General features: G+C 40.4%; 1 protein-coding gene across 6 annotated transcripts in view; it reads right to left on the bottom strand.

Moving 5' to 3' along the window:
* The window catches only part of ptprsa (protein tyrosine phosphatase receptor type Sa), a 214,807-nt gene that overhangs the window by 104,572 nt on the left and 93,042 nt on the right, over positions 1-17,193 (bottom strand). The window lies entirely within an intron of this gene.

A 17,193-nucleotide genomic window follows, 5' to 3' on the forward strand; every position in this document is an offset into this window, starting at 1 on the left:
AGTCATGGCCTTCCAACCCCAACTCCTATCCGCATGCACACAATTAAAAGTGAATAGTTACACATTTTATAAGGACATACAGTTATGCTTCTCACACAAAGTTTTGATTGTACTATTGGGTGTGTTATCTGGACACAAAACTGGCCCTCTGCATACTTGTGGGGACCCCATTGGAGGGTCACGGACCCCAGGTTGGGAACCACTGATCTAGACATGGGAGGCTGCTGTTGATGGTATTTGAAAAATCACTTTTCAGCACCCTTTACAGCATATTAGACAGAAATAAAAAGTAAAAGTGAATAATATTGAAGTGACAGCACCATAGTGGAAAATAACAAACATTTCCTTAAACTGTTAATTATCAAGTCAGAATGGAAAGATTTGTACATAAATTGAATAAAATGGCTACATTTTCCCACAAATGTAATTTATCTCAAAGATGTTTATTTGACCATTGCCACAAATGTTAAATAGATCATTATTTAGTAATTTTTGTAAATCTAGATAAAATGTTTAACATCTAGTTTTATTAGCTTCCTTCTTTGATCGGACGTTCAGAACACAAAGACTATCACAGAGACAAAGGCTTATTGTTAATAAGATTACCTCTAGTCACAAAAAGAACATAAATAAAAACCAAAACCATTTTCTACCCTAAAGAGTTAAGAGCTGTTAGTATTGCTTGGGTTGTCTTTTTTATTTATCTAGAAATCATGAATTTGTGTTCTTCCACAGCAAGAACAACAATGGTTTATACGCCAGGGGAGAATGATCATCAGTGAAGAATGGAAAAGAGGAGACCAGATAAATCAGACTGATTTTGCACAATTTCTAAGAAATAAACACGGCTTGAATCAGAATTTTAACCGTTCTGCATGACCACCACTTGTGACTCAGCAACAACCTACAAATGTGACTCAACAATCACGAAGAATTTTAATTTAATTAGCTAGAAGGACTTTTGTCACAGCTACGATATTAATCCATCATCAAACCCAAGCTTCTGCTCAAAAACAATCACATGGTAGCACTTGTTTAGCTAGGAACAACCCAGTGATCAGCCTACAGCTCATAATCATGCATGATTGAACCATTATTTTACTTTTAAGAGATGGCAGGCTGGTGTGCTCGTTGTTCTCCTCTATGCTGTCTTTGGGTAATTAGTCCCATGGGTCAAATTGCCTGACCTTTTACTCTACTGGAGCAGAGTAGTGATTCATTTTCGGATGACAAAACTGAGGAGGGGGGTGGTGGAGAGGATGTAGCCAGAGCTGTAGTGGGCATCACAAGCTCAAGGCCACATCACAAACGGGAGAGGATTGACAGAGATGCTGGCCAGTGGCACAGCAGCGCTCACTTGGCGAGCCAATGACCTCATGTCCAATTTGCAGACATCTCATTGGTCTCTTTGCAGCACCAAAAGTAGGGATGCAACAATACCACTTTTTTCCAAACCGATACGATACCAATACTTGGATCTGAGTACTTGCCAATACCGATTACTGATACTTCTACCACACAAAAAAATGCTATGAATTGGAAGATTGCAGGTTTTATTTTCTTCTCTGCTTTCAACAGGAAAATACTGTGAGGTAGATAAAAAATAAAATATATGAATAGAAATGATTACAAAACCAAAATATTAGGTGAACAGAAATGACAGGTTACAGTGAAGCCCCTTTCAGGCAACAGCATTGGTATCAGTATCGGTGCATCACCTAACCACAAGCACTCGTTTAAGGGAAAATAGGGCACTAACTTGAATCACAGCTTTGGTTACGACATGTAAATCAAGGCATTTGACTTTAATGGACAACCAGCTGTTTTAATTTGGACTTTAAAATTCTCGCTTACGATTTTTTTGATAGCTTAAGTTATAATTACGTTGACAACTAAACTATTAACCAATTCCAAAGTTAGGGTAGAGCAAAAACAAGGAGTATTTTAAGACAAAATGGTGCTTTGTCCAGTCCACCTTTATCGCATGCTGTGTGGGAAACAGAGACGCTCTCAATTTGAAATCATAAATGTTAGAGAACGAAAGAACACATGACAAAAACAAGATAAAGACACCCAAACTAAACATAGGCAGGTTGTCTGTGAAGCTGGCAGGAGTGTCCAAGGAATATTCCAATGCCAGACTCAAACAAGTACAAGTATGTGCTCTGTTTTAGCTTTTGAGCTGCATCCTCTTCATCATTTATTTATGATCACCCCCACATAATCTCTTTATCCCACTTCACGTGAAGCTCAACGAAGCTATAGCTGGGTTTCACTTCGTAAAGTTGTACAATATGTTCTCACAAACTCGCCCCTCTGTGTGCCATCAATGATATATGTATAAGATACTATCAAAAGGCGCTGCCCTCCTGCACACATCGTGCTAGTTCTGTCGGGGAGACATATCTGCAAAAGGAAAGGTCTGGCCTGCAATATGAGTGTTACATCTGATGCATTTGATATGGCTCCGCCTATTCGTACATCAAATTACATTAACTTTGTGGTATGAAACACTACACTCGGACCCACACAAACCACATTACTGTAGGAAGAAAAATACACCACGTAAGTGGATTTGAGAGTAATGTAATTAAACAGCTGAATGAAGAGACAAAAGTGGTCAGAAGAAAGTGTGGATGAACAAAAAAACAACTAAACCGGCAGTGAGAAAGGAGCAGGCATGGCGGATCCATGGAGAGATTATGCTATCATTACAGCTGCCCTGACCTGACAGCACCAGCAGCCGTTCCTGAATAAATGGCATGTGTATGCTGGCTGCTCACTTTCCTGGGAATGGAGTCTGATACCATCTTTCGGCCTGGAGCTTACATGCTGTGTCGATAAAGGTAGTCATGCAAAAATAAAAAGATCACTCATCGAGGGAGTGTTACTTTAGGGTTAGCCAGCCTGGCTGCGAAGGGGGAAAGGGCATCCAATGATATGAACGGATGAAATCCTGGTTCTTCGAGTGTCACAGATATCACACTCCTGTGATTTTTACTCTTTGTGATGACAGATGCACGTGAGCCAAATATATTCCACTAATGTAAACCTTTGGTCAATGACAAGGTTGGATACGGTTTGATCAAGAGCAGCCTTTGTCAATACCACAAATCTGCAGCTGCACCCTACATTTTACCAATAAATATATAACATTTTATTTAGTTCAGTGCCAATAACATAAATCTAGTGTATTTTTAAACTTCTCTACACTGGTTTCAGTAAATAATTATCTATAATTGTCGTTTTTTGCGATCCCATTTAATAGCATTACAAGTGACAGGTGCAAAGCCTTTAATAAGGCTCTGGTTAGCTTAGCCTCTGCCCGGCTCTAATCTGCCAGCTCATGCCTGCTGTCGTTTTCTGTTTTTGTATCATGATTATTTCCTCATAAAATGTCTGTTCAAACTCGTAACACTCAAGACAAATACTATTGCCTGGAATACAATGTTGGGAAACTATTTTTTTTAAAAAGAAGAATTGGACCAATTGGCATGGTCTCCTACAGCAATAAAGTGTTTAACATTTTCTGGGCAAAGAGAATATACAGTATTTTCCAAATAGCCCAGTGAGAAGTTGACAACTTTCATAGACTGTATTTTTACAAAGCATGTTGAGTCTGTGTGGTTTCTACCATCCTTTTCACTCATACCTACCTAACCTTTACTAAATCTGATCGTAGTGGTATATATAGTTTATATATATATATATATATATATATATATATATATATATATATATATATATATATATATATGGACAATGGGTTTCTATAGGCTCCAATAACACGTTTTTGAGGAAAAATGGGAGGTGGCCACCACCGCCATTTTGACCGTGTCACAGGTTCCCTCAAGCCCAGACAATTCCACAAAAGGGAAAAGAGGTGGAGCTGAGAGTGGGGCTGTAAGGCTGGGATCAAATGACGACACCTGGTCGAACTAGCTACGAGCTAACCTGAAGCTAACCCAAAGCTAACGCAGAGGTGGGAGCTAAGCTAATGGAGGTAGCTACCTAGCTACAACCGGAACTAACTCTGTGGAACACCAGCGACCTGAAGCTCACACGGATTTGTGTGGAGGTTTGCGGTGCTTTTTCATGAGAACTATCTTTCTGTGAATAAAAAAGTATTAAATTGGTAAGTTTATAAGTTATTTCCTTAATGAAAATATATTTTGCTTTGAGCACGTTTTCAATATTTTTAATGTACTGTATTTTCCGGACTATAAGTCACTCCTGAGTATAAGTTGCACCAGCCATAAAATGTATAATTAAGAAGAAAAAACATACATAAGTCGCACTGGACTATACGGCGCATTTTGGGGGGAAATGTTATTATTTGTCTTACAAAATCTGAAACGAAGCGTTTCACATTGCAAGACAAGTACCGGTAACAATAACAGAATAAACAACGCGGTGCAGCAGCGCACCACGGTCTCCAGCAGAGGATGGTGGTGTTTGAAACCCTCCCAGTGGGACGGGGAGCTCATTCCTGGGTCGGAGCCGGCATCCAGTGCGCAACGGCGCGCAACAGGCTCCAGCAGGTGATGGCTGTGTTTGTTTTTTTATTCCCAGCGGGGCAGGGGAGCTCATTCCTGGTCTGGAGCCGGCCCGCAGCAGCAGCGCGGTATAGCTTACATCATTTGGTATATAATTCGCTCCGGAGTATAAGTCGCAGGACCGGCCAGACTATGAAAAAAAGTGCAACTTATAGTCCGGAAAATACGGTAGTTATTAGTATTTGAGATAAATTATCAGGCTAAATACATTTCATATATTTCTAAAACTTAATACTTGTTTGTATCTTGTAAAGCCAAGTAGCCTTTACTCTGGACTCAGTAAAATTCACCAAAAGTAAAGAGACATTATACAGATGAAGTAAGCGCAAGATAACTTACTGGAAGAAACGGAATTATCATGAGAACCAGAACAAGAGAGCCTGATAACAGTCATGTGAAAATAATAATGAAAAAGTATGTATGTATAATAGAAATAAACATATATTAGAATTAGTGTAACTCACCGTGATCCAAACAACAAATCAGCCATAGCTGATTAGCAATCATGAACTGAGGTCTGGGAGTTTTGAAGTTTCATTCTTACATTTTTTTTCTTAGATCTGTTAAAAGGTCACCATGGCAGCCTGTGTGTCTCCAACATCAGCTACACAACGCAGCAAGTGTAAGGACCAAATACCTGTCTTGACCACTTCATGTATGGTTTTGTACTTTAAACAGCTAGGCCAAACCTGTTATTTTTTTCTCCATAGCCATTTGGATCATTGGAGACAGCTACGTGAGGCGTGGTGCCCAGAGAGCTGCAGAGACCCTCGGAGACAACCTTGGCCTCCCTGACGTCTGTGTCTCCTGGTTCGGTTGGGGCGGACTGAGGTGGAAAGACCTTCCCCCCTTCTTTTTCCACTCCCGGCGAGGAAGAGAAGCTCCTGATGTCCTTCTCATCCACTGTGGCAGCAATGACAATGATGAAGGAGGACGTGCACCGGCATCACCTTCTCCACCCTCATATGATGATCATCATGTCATCCATCACCCAAAGGTGTAGCTGGAGGGCAGGTGTAAAACCTGCTAAAATTGAGAAGGCCAGGAGGTTTGTCAACAGTGTTATGGCTACACTTGTTTCTAGCTTAAATCGTGCCGTTGTTGTGCATCCTCACATCAGACATGACAGTCCAGGGATATTTTTGTCAGACAAAGTTCATTTCACAAATAGGGAAAATGATATATTTTTAACTAGTATTGCTGATTGTCTCAATGGCCAGCACCAAAAGCAGTGAAAGAGTTCCAGGTGGGAGTCTCGCTGCTTTTGAAGTTTGCCTTTAGGGCAGATTTATTTTCAGGCAAACAGTATAAACATATCCCTGACTGTTATAGCTAATGTGTTGTTGATATAATTTATCTTCAGCCATAACACTGTTGACAACTCTGTTCTTCATTCACAACCCAATGTTCCACTCACTCTGCAGTTCTCTGGGCCCCTTTTATTATTTTACGTTCTTTTAAAATGAACCGACACTTTGTGTCCTGTTACTTTATAAAATCTAATGTAAAAAAATAAATGTTTTTGCTCAATTGCTGGAATTTCTTTGGTTAAGACGAAAAAGGAGGGAAGAATCATGTATGCCAAGTTGTTTCTACAACAGGCCAATTTTAAGTCCAACAGTTTCTTAGCAGCCAATAGAAATGTGTTCTTTCGCAGAACAGTTTTCAGGCGAGACCGAGGCTCAGACTGAGGCTACTGAGGCCTTTCCAAGGAGCTAGCTCTGTGGTCATGTGGGTCTGATGCTCATAATTATACAGAATTTCAGGCATTTAATACACTTAAACAGAAGAGTTACAAAAAAATTCACCCTCCTCAGAGTTGTCATGAGTATAACTAGATCATTTAAACCAAAAACATGTTTTGGTACCAGGCTGTAAACACGTTTATTTCTGCTGCGAAATTGGTAATTTTAACATGGGAGTCAATGAGGATTTGCTCGCTTCTGACACCAGCCCCCAGCGGATGAGGATGGAACTGCAATTTATTTCACTTCCGCATTGGCTTCAATTTCAAACCCGCATTGTGGGGGCTTGGCACGCACACATGCACGCACACACACACAGGTCTCTGCACTAATATGACAAAGGACTGCAGCAGAATGAGTTCAAGGGAGAGAAGGAGTGAGAGACGAAACAGAGACAAATCTGATTGGACACAGAGAAAGGAGATAATAAACATCCTGGGAGCAAACAAAGAAAACAAGTAGCACATAAAAAGAACTTTGAGGAAAACGGCTGCTAAACTAGAAACCCCTTTCACACCAGAGACAGGTAACATTAATGGCATCATCAATCTGTTGAAGCGACACCATAAAGTCACTCAGATTGGTCACTTCTACTTAATATTCCTCACAGCTTTGCTCAGACTGGTGTGAAAGCGAAGAAAGAGCTGTGGTGCGCATGCACTATTTGTCATTCATGCTGAATTGGATAAGTGAGGTAGCTGTTCTCTTCAGAGTCGTAGTTTTCTTACATAATGTTGCCATAACAATTCACATAATCGTGTCAAGGGTGTCGTGGTGATGTAAAAAAACAGAAGAGTGGATTAAAGACGCTGTAAAATATCTGTTTTCTACAGTTGAACAGTCCAGTGATATGCATGTCAGGGTTTTATTGCACTTCTGTAACCAGGTTGTCAATGTGATATAAAAGTACGATCATTTTTCCTTCACCGGAGAACACAGTCTGCATCACCGCTGTTTGTTTGATGGGGAGCTGAGCCACCAGTCAAAACTGTCCCAGGTTCCTCAAGGCAAATCGTTTTACTTGGAAATCTTTCTTTAAGACAACCAAACATGCTAAATTGTGCCACAAAATGCAGGAGCTATTGAAATTAAATAGGACTTGGCCTTAATGATGACAGGAAATACTGTATATATTCTGCTGCAAATCTATGGAAGAAATACAGTCTCACCAGTGTGTGGCTTGAGTTACACATAGAAATTTTATTCTGTGTATAAGTATTTTCATTTTTGTAACTTAAAAAATACACTAGCAAAATGTTGTCCATAAAAATGCATCTGCATAATTTTATCTTCAAAAATTCAACAGGAGAAATTCTAATCTAATCAGAATCAAACACGTGGCTTGGGATCTGGCTGTGCTAATAGATGATGCGTTGCTGGTGCAGGAGAAATTAACATTATTATTGTCTAATTCCACAGAAAAACCACTTTTATGTCAAATTAGCCTTTTCCAGTAGCTGATGGTGTTCAGTGCAAATAAATGTGATACTACATATATGACTTCTCCTGCTAAATATTGCAATAAAAACAAACCAAAAACAACTGTTTAATTAAAGTTAACTGCTTCTCCGTCCTTCTGGTTGAAAGTGGAATTACATGTAATACAATCAACCCTGCTGCTGCCTACTGTAGCTAGCGCTAATAAGCTAACACTAACGTAAGCCAACCAATGTTAAAATAAACCACACAGTAAAAAGATACACACTGTTGGACCAAAAATATTTTTACTAACAAGTCCAGTAGCAACAAAGCCAGGTCTCCATCAGTCTGAATTTGTAGCCTCCTTTAGCGCCCTTAAACTAGCGTAGGCCACAACAAACTGATGCAAACTGCTAGCATTACAGCTAACAGCTGTAAAACAGATAAAGAGTGCCCCCTAGAACAACTATCCGCTCCACTAAACTATAGATGTGTCTCAATCCAGGGTCTGCATCCTTCGTCGGCCGGATTCGTCGGCCGGTTACGTTACAGCGCCGCGACCAGGCCTGTCCCAATTCGAAGACTCCTTCAAATGCGGTCAACAAATTCGGCCTTCTTTTCGCCTGAATGAAGGATGGTCCGGTGTATCCTTCAATGGTTTACATTTCCCAAGATGCCTTGCGGGCCGGCCGGCAGAACTTTTAAAAACAATGGCGGACAGTGAAGCGGGAGCTGTCAGAGAGGATTGTGCATATAAATGTCAGTATAAACTTGAAAACTGTTAGGTTAAGGACTTTTTGTGATACATGAACACTATTTTAGTTAGAAATGTTGCAGTAAAAGTGCTTTTATTGCGGTCTCGGCTCGTATGTTCGGCCGCTCGGTGTCGTACTTCTCCCGCTAGTTTTCCCCATGATTTTAATAGGAGTTTGCATTTTAGGGACAAAAGAGCAAACCAGGGAATTTATTAAGCTTAGGGCGGAGATGGACCACATGATCACCGGAGCAAAGTATTTGGCGGCTGTGGCATGGAGGTACAATAACATCTCATATTTTAAAAACTCGTTTGAGTTTATTTTTTCTGCGAAAACATGAAAGGAATAACCCGTTGTCCTCTTTTCTCCATCTTCTCTCTTCCTGTTATTTTTTCTCACATGTTTGTTAAAACTATTCTGGAGAAAATGGGCATCCAGGGGAAGGTGACAGCGATGACCAGCTTCTGGAGCTGATCAGGGAGGACGTGAGGCTGCAGAGGGAGGCAGAGCAGCAGAGGGCACAGGAGAGAAGGGAGAACTTTGACAGGCTTTTTACTTTGCTAGAAAAAATGGTTAAGAAAGATATAACATGAACATATAAAAGAAATATCTAAATAACATCAGTTCTGTGTTAAACTCTTGGAATTTTATTTGTGTTTACAAATGAGAATTGTTTACTAGAGGGTATCCCGCTGGGTCTTGAAAAGGCTTAAAAGGTGATAAATCGGTTTTGGTCAAATTAAGACCCTTAGAAAGTATTAAAAACTATTATCACATCTTTGCTCAGGCTCAGCTTGTCGAAAGTATTTTCTCTGAATTAGCTCTCCAACAGTCAAGGAAATGATTAAAAAGCTAAATAAAACTTCGAGCTCTATCGTTTAAAGTTCCTTCTCCCTTCTGCTCAGCGGTTCCACGGTTGCTAGGCGACAGAACGTTCGCCAAGGGAGTGGCGGTAATTCATGAAGGCTAGGCCTGTCCAAATTCACAGCCGTTAACATCCGGTCTACTCGGCCGACGGAGGACCCAGCCCACGTCGGCCAAGTAGGCTGGGTCCTTCGAAGGATGCAGACCCTGAATTGAGACACAGCCAACCTACTAGATAGCTTGAATTTGTAAAACTGAAGGATTTATTTAAACTGGATTTTTTTTTTTACTTTTCTTCTAAGTGTACTGTTGAATAGTATGGAATTGATAAAATTACAACTAAGTAGTTTTAAAACAACAAAAAATTTTATTCAAGGTCAAAAATCAAATACAAAAAATTGGGATCATATATTTTTAAGTTTGTCTCCAGAGCAGTGCCTCCCCAGTCATGAACACCACCGCACATCACTGCTATGTAGTGCAGGTTTTGGTTAGCAGAGGGGTACAGAGTGGTGTCAAATATGAAGCAGGTCAAGTTTCTAACTCAACAATCACTGAGATCAACGCAACAGCTCTAGCTTATAGTTTAGAAATGTCTATCGTTACTGTAATCAGACATCCGATCGGTGGTCCAGAAATTTCCAAAGCTTCCTATGACAAAAACAACAATTCAATAATGTACATGAGCAAAAACTACACTTTTATTCAGCTTTACTAAATTTTGCTAAGCAAGTTAGTCATCTCAGTTTATAGACAGTTCTCAGGTTATATTTGCCTAATTTTCCAAGGCAACAAGTGATTCTCCTCCTATTGACCTTCAATGACTGATAAGTCAATTTATTTAGTTCATATTATTGTTTTTTGCAGACACTTTCATCCAAACCAACTCACATATGAACCTAACATGCATGTTTTTGCATTCAGCCGTTTGCTCAAGGTAACGTTGCTTGTAATTGTGTTGAAAAAGAGGTTTGTTAGTTCAGCTATGCAACTGTTTGAACTGTGAACTGAAAGCATCTAAAACCAACCAACTTTAGAAAGCGTAGGAAAAAACGGTTTGGTAATTAGACAGCATAAATGAATATCCTCCAGGTAACACAAATGAACGGTGAAGAAAAACAAAACTGTACATTTCTTTTCCGAAAAGGATCATTCCTTAAATTATTTCACCAGTGCGATTCTTGACGAATTGGTTGAATGATATACAAAGAAGCATGTGGGAGCAGTGGAACGGAAAGATCTCGGGACAGAGAAGAATAGCAACACAGGAAATCTAATCAGAGTGTCTCAGGCCCCGGCACCGATAGCCCTCTCCGGATAGCCATCTCAGCTGAATAAGGGTTATTATACAGCCAGCACTCCACCTCTATCCTCTACTCTATTCCCAGAAAGACAGCCAATGTCCTAAGGGCAACATTTATATCAAAATCTCTAAAACTACAACCTCACATTGGAGGAACAAATGACAGAAAGGAAGAGAAACAAAGGAAAAGAGTGACTAAAAGTTCAAAAGGTGGAAAATTCTGATCACAAGATGGTCCCACATGTAAAATCTGTCATTGTACTGATTTTTTATTTTTATTTTTTCAAAAGTAAGTTGTCCACAGGTAAAACTGGAAAAATAAAATATGGTGCAAAAGTTTCTTTATTTCTTTAATTCAACTTAAAAGGTGAAACTAATATATGAAATAGACTCATTAAATGCAAAGCCAGAAATTTCAAGCCTTTATTTGTTATAATTGTGATGATTATGGCTTACAGCTTATAAAAACTCCACATTCAAAAGCTCAGACAATTAGAAAATTGTGAAAAGGTTCAATTGTCTGGACTCAGACATGAATCCAGAACATCTGCAAAGGGTTCCTGAGCCTTTTCAGTGTTTCCCAACCCTGGTCCTCAGGGCTCACTGTACTATATGTTTTCCACGTCTCAGCTCCTCAGGACATCAAGTGCTGCAGATGCCTGTTAATCACTTCATTTAAGTGAGGTGTGTGGCAGCAGGGAAACACAGGTTTTTAAAAGGACAATGTGAAAAACAGGCAGGACAGTGTGCCTTGAGGACCAGGGTTGGGACACACTACTTTAGATGGTCTCTCAGTCTAAGTTGAATTACTGAAATCACTGGACTTTTGCACCATATTATAGTTTTTTTCAGTTTCACCTGTATGCGTATTTGTTATTAAGCAAACTAGAATGTTCCAGTGATTGCCCTTAAAGAGGTCCTTCACTCTCGTTTTAATACATTTGCAGTGGTTTCTGTACGTCATACTCTAGAGAAAAAGCTCAGAAGTGCCTGTTTCAGCACGGATAATTCAAGAGTAGCTTCAGACAACAGGATCTGGAGTCTTATTTCCTGATATTTGGACATCTCTTACCACAGACTGGCTAACAGCAACATGGCTCTACCACCGACTCTGCTTTGCAACGTTGATGTTTTATCTCCACAAATAACATAAGCCTGGAGGAGTTCTGCTGTGTGGTGGAGTTGCTAATGCTAACAGTTAGCTTCTCCTAGCCGAGACCTTCTCTGCTGTTTCCTGGACGCTAAACCAACAGCAGCCTTCCCGTCAGGAGACAATAGGGGTGAGTCCAAGCGACAGTGTGACGTAGATCTGTCAGGCTTTTCTAATCCTAGAGTTTCACCGTCTATTTTCTGTCAGAAGCTAGCGCAGGAGATAGGTGCAGGAGACTATTTTCATGTTCAGCTTGCATGAAAAACTCAGTGACCGATCATTTTCAAAAACAAGTAAACAATGGCTTCTCAGTGAAGGACCTCTTTAATAGATTGTAGGGAAGATGCACCTTATTAAATGCAAAGTCACAAAAAAAGCTGCATCCATTTTTTTATTGTTTTCTTTAAAAGTCTAAACCCTGACCCTAGAAAGTCACAGAACCTTTGTTCGCCAGTGAAAGTAAAGTCGAGACTACATTTTGGCAAATAGAAGATAAGCGTTCCTCATTTTACGGCACTACTATTTAGAATATGATAAGAGTATCCTCTCAGCCTTCCCTACTTCACCTCTGAATGCTAAAAAAAAGGTTTCCGATATTTGAAAAGAAAAACAAAATCACAATCCGGGCTGTTTTCAGACATGGTGTCTGCCACCATGATAGAACCACCTATGAGAGGAGTAGGTGGTGAGAACAGCTCTGATATTGTTCGGCCCATAAGTTGGGAGTGGAAGAGGAGGATACAGGAGAGGAAGAAACTATAAAGGAAACAAACTCTAACCCCAATCTCAGCATGAGGCCGTTTATCAAACAAACTCTCCTAGCATGCATGCATGCATGCACGGACGCACATGCACACACACACACACACACGCATGCACACATACACGCATGCACACGCACGCACACACACACACACACACACACACACACACACACACACACACACACACACACACACACACACACACAAGCGCATACACACACACACACACGCACAGGCACACGCACACACATGCACACACAATTACAGACACTATTTTCTCTTCTTCTTCAAGACTTGTCAGGCTCCTGAGGTGTTTAAGTTCGAACAGGCAAACTCCAGGGGAGACAGAAGATGAGGTCAGGGCCATTAAAGGAAGTGCTTCTCGGTAGAAAGAAAGCAAACCAGCCAGGTCTGGTTTACATGTAGAAGCGTAGAGCAGCTCTACACATTTGTAAATACGCTTTCTAACTGCTGGGTAAATAAAACTGTGTTTGGACGTAATGTATTCAGTCAAAGCTTTGTTTTCCTCATACGATAAGCTAGGTTTCTTACAATAAAGAGCAAACGATATTAGAGCATGTTCTTCTGGGCTCATTTCCTCCAGCAACAAGGCAATAATGAGGGAAACATGAGTGGAAAAACTTAACTAATTCAGCTTGGATCTTGTTCGAAATTTTGGATCGTGTCTAAATAACAATGACACTAATGAGTAAATACATAGAGGGAGCATTACCAGTTTGGAATAAAGCTAACTCCATCAGTTTGGAGTCACATAGAGGCTGTGCAACATAAGCAGCTGAAAATGCTTATCAACCATATGCTTCATATTTTACCCCATCATGATCATTAATCAGTACTGTCTTTCTGTGGTATGAGGGAAAAGTAATTCAAGACTGATTTTCTAATTATCTGATTTTTAAAAAAATCATATGGTTCCATCTGTGAGTACACTTTTTTGGGTAACAGAGATTTAACCCCTTGCAGGTGAATCAAACTCAATTTTTACGCTAGCGAATAAACTCCAGGTTAGAATGAGAGCCAGAGCAGCTCCAACATGCTGCCAAACAACAGATACCAAGACTTCAAATGAAAGCTTGATAGAGAGCTCAGATGGATTTTAGGGAGGAGGGAGGGTGGTACTGAGGGGCAAAGTTACTGTCTTGATGGGCCATTAGTGCAATCAAGCCTATAATTAGGGGTTTGGCAGCACCTTTGGTGAGCAGAACAATTATGAATATGTAGTGGTTCAAAATGAGCGGGGGCCCAAAAGATGAAGAGTCTGTCACATAATTGCTCAAACAAGCAGATATGACAATAAGGGTCAGAAAGGTTGTGGGCCGTCACCGCGGTGAGAACAGCTGGGGTGTTGGGTAGACACTTAAAAGAGAAAAAGAGAAAGTTTGGAGGTGGAACACTGAATGACTGGGCTAGAAGGTTTTTTTTAGTCAGTAGCGTCTTTTATAAAAGAAATCCCGCCAATTTACCGCAACGCGGGAGCCTTAGGTCGTTTATCAGTGGTCAGACAGTGTTGGTAGTGTGGTGCAATCGTATCCTTTTTAGTCTCTGCACTGCAGCTGACTTCCATTTATCTTGGACATATTTATTGCAATCAAAGCTGCGCTCATCGTTTGTTTAACAAGCTGCTCCTAAAGGTGTCTGTCTCACCTTGTTCTGTAAATAAAAGTGAAACTTACTGCCTGTGCTTACTTTCATTTTCAATATGGCTGCTGGCCGAATATCAGCAGTAACTCCCCACGTGATCATAGCATGTTGCGCCAAGGTGTAATATGCATTCACAAGTCAGGCGTTGCAGTAATATTATTACCAAGCAAGGCAGTACAAATGCCGCAAAATCCCTGCAATGCCATCCCGCCATGGCGCGTTCCATCAGACACATTGTGGCGGCAGTATTACGCTGATTTGCCAGCGTGGTGTGTCTTCTGAAAAGGGCTAGTGATTCCAAAATGAGAAAATACTACAAAGAATGGATCGTGTTATATAAAACTATGTTTACTTTGAGAAGAAATGACCCGCTACACTTCTAATGTGCCTAAACAAAGCTTATAGGCTGATGACTGATAGTGATGACTGTAATCGTATTTGTGATCACATGCCTTGGAGACTAGAGTGAAGAGCGGAGCTGAGATGTTCTGATTACCAACTGATTGTATGTTGGATCAGCTGGCAAGCAGCGGAGAACACTGATGCACGCAAGTGCTGAGTGATGATGTCCTAGGAAAGTCTGCCAGCGGCCCTAATCCAGCAGATCTTCAGCTCCTGCCTCCAGCAGAACTTTTCTGGCATAGAAGGAATGCTGGGAACATAGAGTCCAAATGTGCTGAGTTCTGGGCCACCATTGGTGATCTAATCCACCGGATTTAGGATGGCGGAATGATGTGACACAAAATTGAGTGTGGGACAAATAGAGAAGAACAGACTATGCTGTCCTGGGAGAACATGCACATTTACAAGCTGTCAACAGTTTTTGGGACATTAACAGATGCCATAGCATTCAGTAGGATCCTGGACACACTCCAGAACCCTAACCCTAACCCTAACCACCATTATAAAGGTCTGAGTTTTTACTGAATACTTGTCTTGGTAAAAGAGTGATTTGCCTACTTTTCAAGAGTCACATTACATATTTAGGACCTTGTTAGGTTTCGCACTTTGTCGTAACTAAAGTGAGCCTTCCTGCCAAAAAGGAATATTCACACCATTAAGCTTTCCCTTCAACCTTCACCATAAAAAGCGTTCACTCTGAGCTCGAGAGCCACACAGGACTTTTAAGTCTTATTAACGGCCAGTCCAGCAGAGCTCACAGTATGACCCCTGTGCTGTGTGAAGTCAGTCACCTGGGTTGTTGGCTAATGTATATGCATGAAGCTGGTGGTCCAGGCCACATGCCCTTGCTATTCTTTATGCATGAGCTGGGCCACTCCAAAAATCATCAATCCTACTGTTTCAGTGGGATCCAACTCTTTCTCCAAATTCTCATTTGGTGTGGAGAGAAAAGCTGTATCCACATACACCATTAAAAAGTATGGAATGTTATGTCTAAGTTTTCTGTTCTTGAAAAGTGAAGCTATGTAGTACTTTTGGAACCAGAATCTGCACACTAAAGATGTGGGGCCACCTACTCCACGGCACACAAGTATCAAAATGATTACAACTATGTATAGTAGGAAGAATTTCAACAATCAAACCAACAGGAGGCAAGATCAGGTTAAAAAAAACATATCTAATGTGTGTATTATTTTGTTAAAATTCTAAGGTATATGCCACTTGCATAAAGGGGGCATGACTTAAAACCTGAGATGCATTTATTCATACTGATAGACATGAACCTGTATCAGTACTACAAAATAATCATTTGAGCTACATTATCTTAGCCTGGCAAGCCAGACAAGATAAATGTATTATCATGTAGGATTTTGACTTAATCTTTCTTTTCAGATGATCTTAAAGACCAAGTTTACTTGTTTATTTTCAACACATTTGCAATTGTCTCTAGGAATGAATGCCTTGTAAGTCGAACTTAGAGGAAACAAGCTCCAGTGCATCCGTTTCAGGAAGTAAAAGTGAGCCACAACAGAGTTGAGTGGAACACAGCAGCAGAGTCTTACTTCCTGATATGTGGACATTTTGCCTCAGGCTGGCTAACTGCAAAATGGCTCTGCAACATTGATGTTTTATCTTCACAAATAACACAAGCCTGAGGGAGCTCTGCTGTGTGGTGGAGTTGCTAATGCTAATGATTAGCTTCTAATAGCCAAGATGTTCTCTGCTGTTTACTGGACGATAAACCAACAACAGCCTTCCCCGTTGCGAGACAAGATGGGTGAGTCCATGAATGTTAAGTGACGGTGAAATAGTAGGATTTGAAAATCCTGACAGATCTATGTCACACTGCCTATTTTCTATCAGACGCTAATGTAGGAGACTATCTTCCAGAGGTGTGGACTCGAGTCATATGACTTGGACTTGAGTCAGACTCGAGTCATTATTTTAATGACTTCTGACTTGACTTGATAAAATCTATATAGACTTACGGCATGACTCGGACTTGAACGTCAACGACTTGCAACTTGAATTAACTTGAATCTGTTGACTTGATGATGACTTCAGCATATTTGATATTTTAGCACAAAAGTGGCACAACATGGACAAAAATCATAAATCATTCTTGGTTCTGGGTTTGATCTTGTACCGCTAAATGCAGCAGCACTTTGTTTATAACCAAGTTCAGTTCCAATTTCTGCTTGTTTGAGCAAATAATTGAAGCTTTAAGACGCTTTATTTCTGGAATTTATTTATTATCGTCATTAAATTGAAGTTGGACAGATGACTTGATTATGACATGAAAATTCAAAGTTAAGGACTTGGACTTCCACATCATTGACTTTGGACTCGACTTGGATTTGGGTGGTTGTCTTTGACTTGGACTTGACAAGAGGCTTGACTGGAAATACTTGTGACTTGCAAAGCAGTGACTTGGTCACACTTCTGCTTAGGGCGGAACAATATATCGTTTTTGGACTGAAATTGCAATTCCAAACAACATGTTTCAAGTGACCGTCAAAGCTGCCGTTTTAGCAGTTTTGGCTGATCCAGGATCATTTGTGTACCTTTTTTTC

The sequence above is a fragment of the Nothobranchius furzeri genome, chromosome 8 (genome assembly GCF_043380555.1).
Source record: "Nothobranchius furzeri strain GRZ-AD chromosome 8, NfurGRZ-RIMD1, whole genome shotgun sequence".
Taxonomy (NCBI): domain Eukaryota; kingdom Metazoa; phylum Chordata; class Actinopteri; order Cyprinodontiformes; family Nothobranchiidae; genus Nothobranchius; species Nothobranchius furzeri.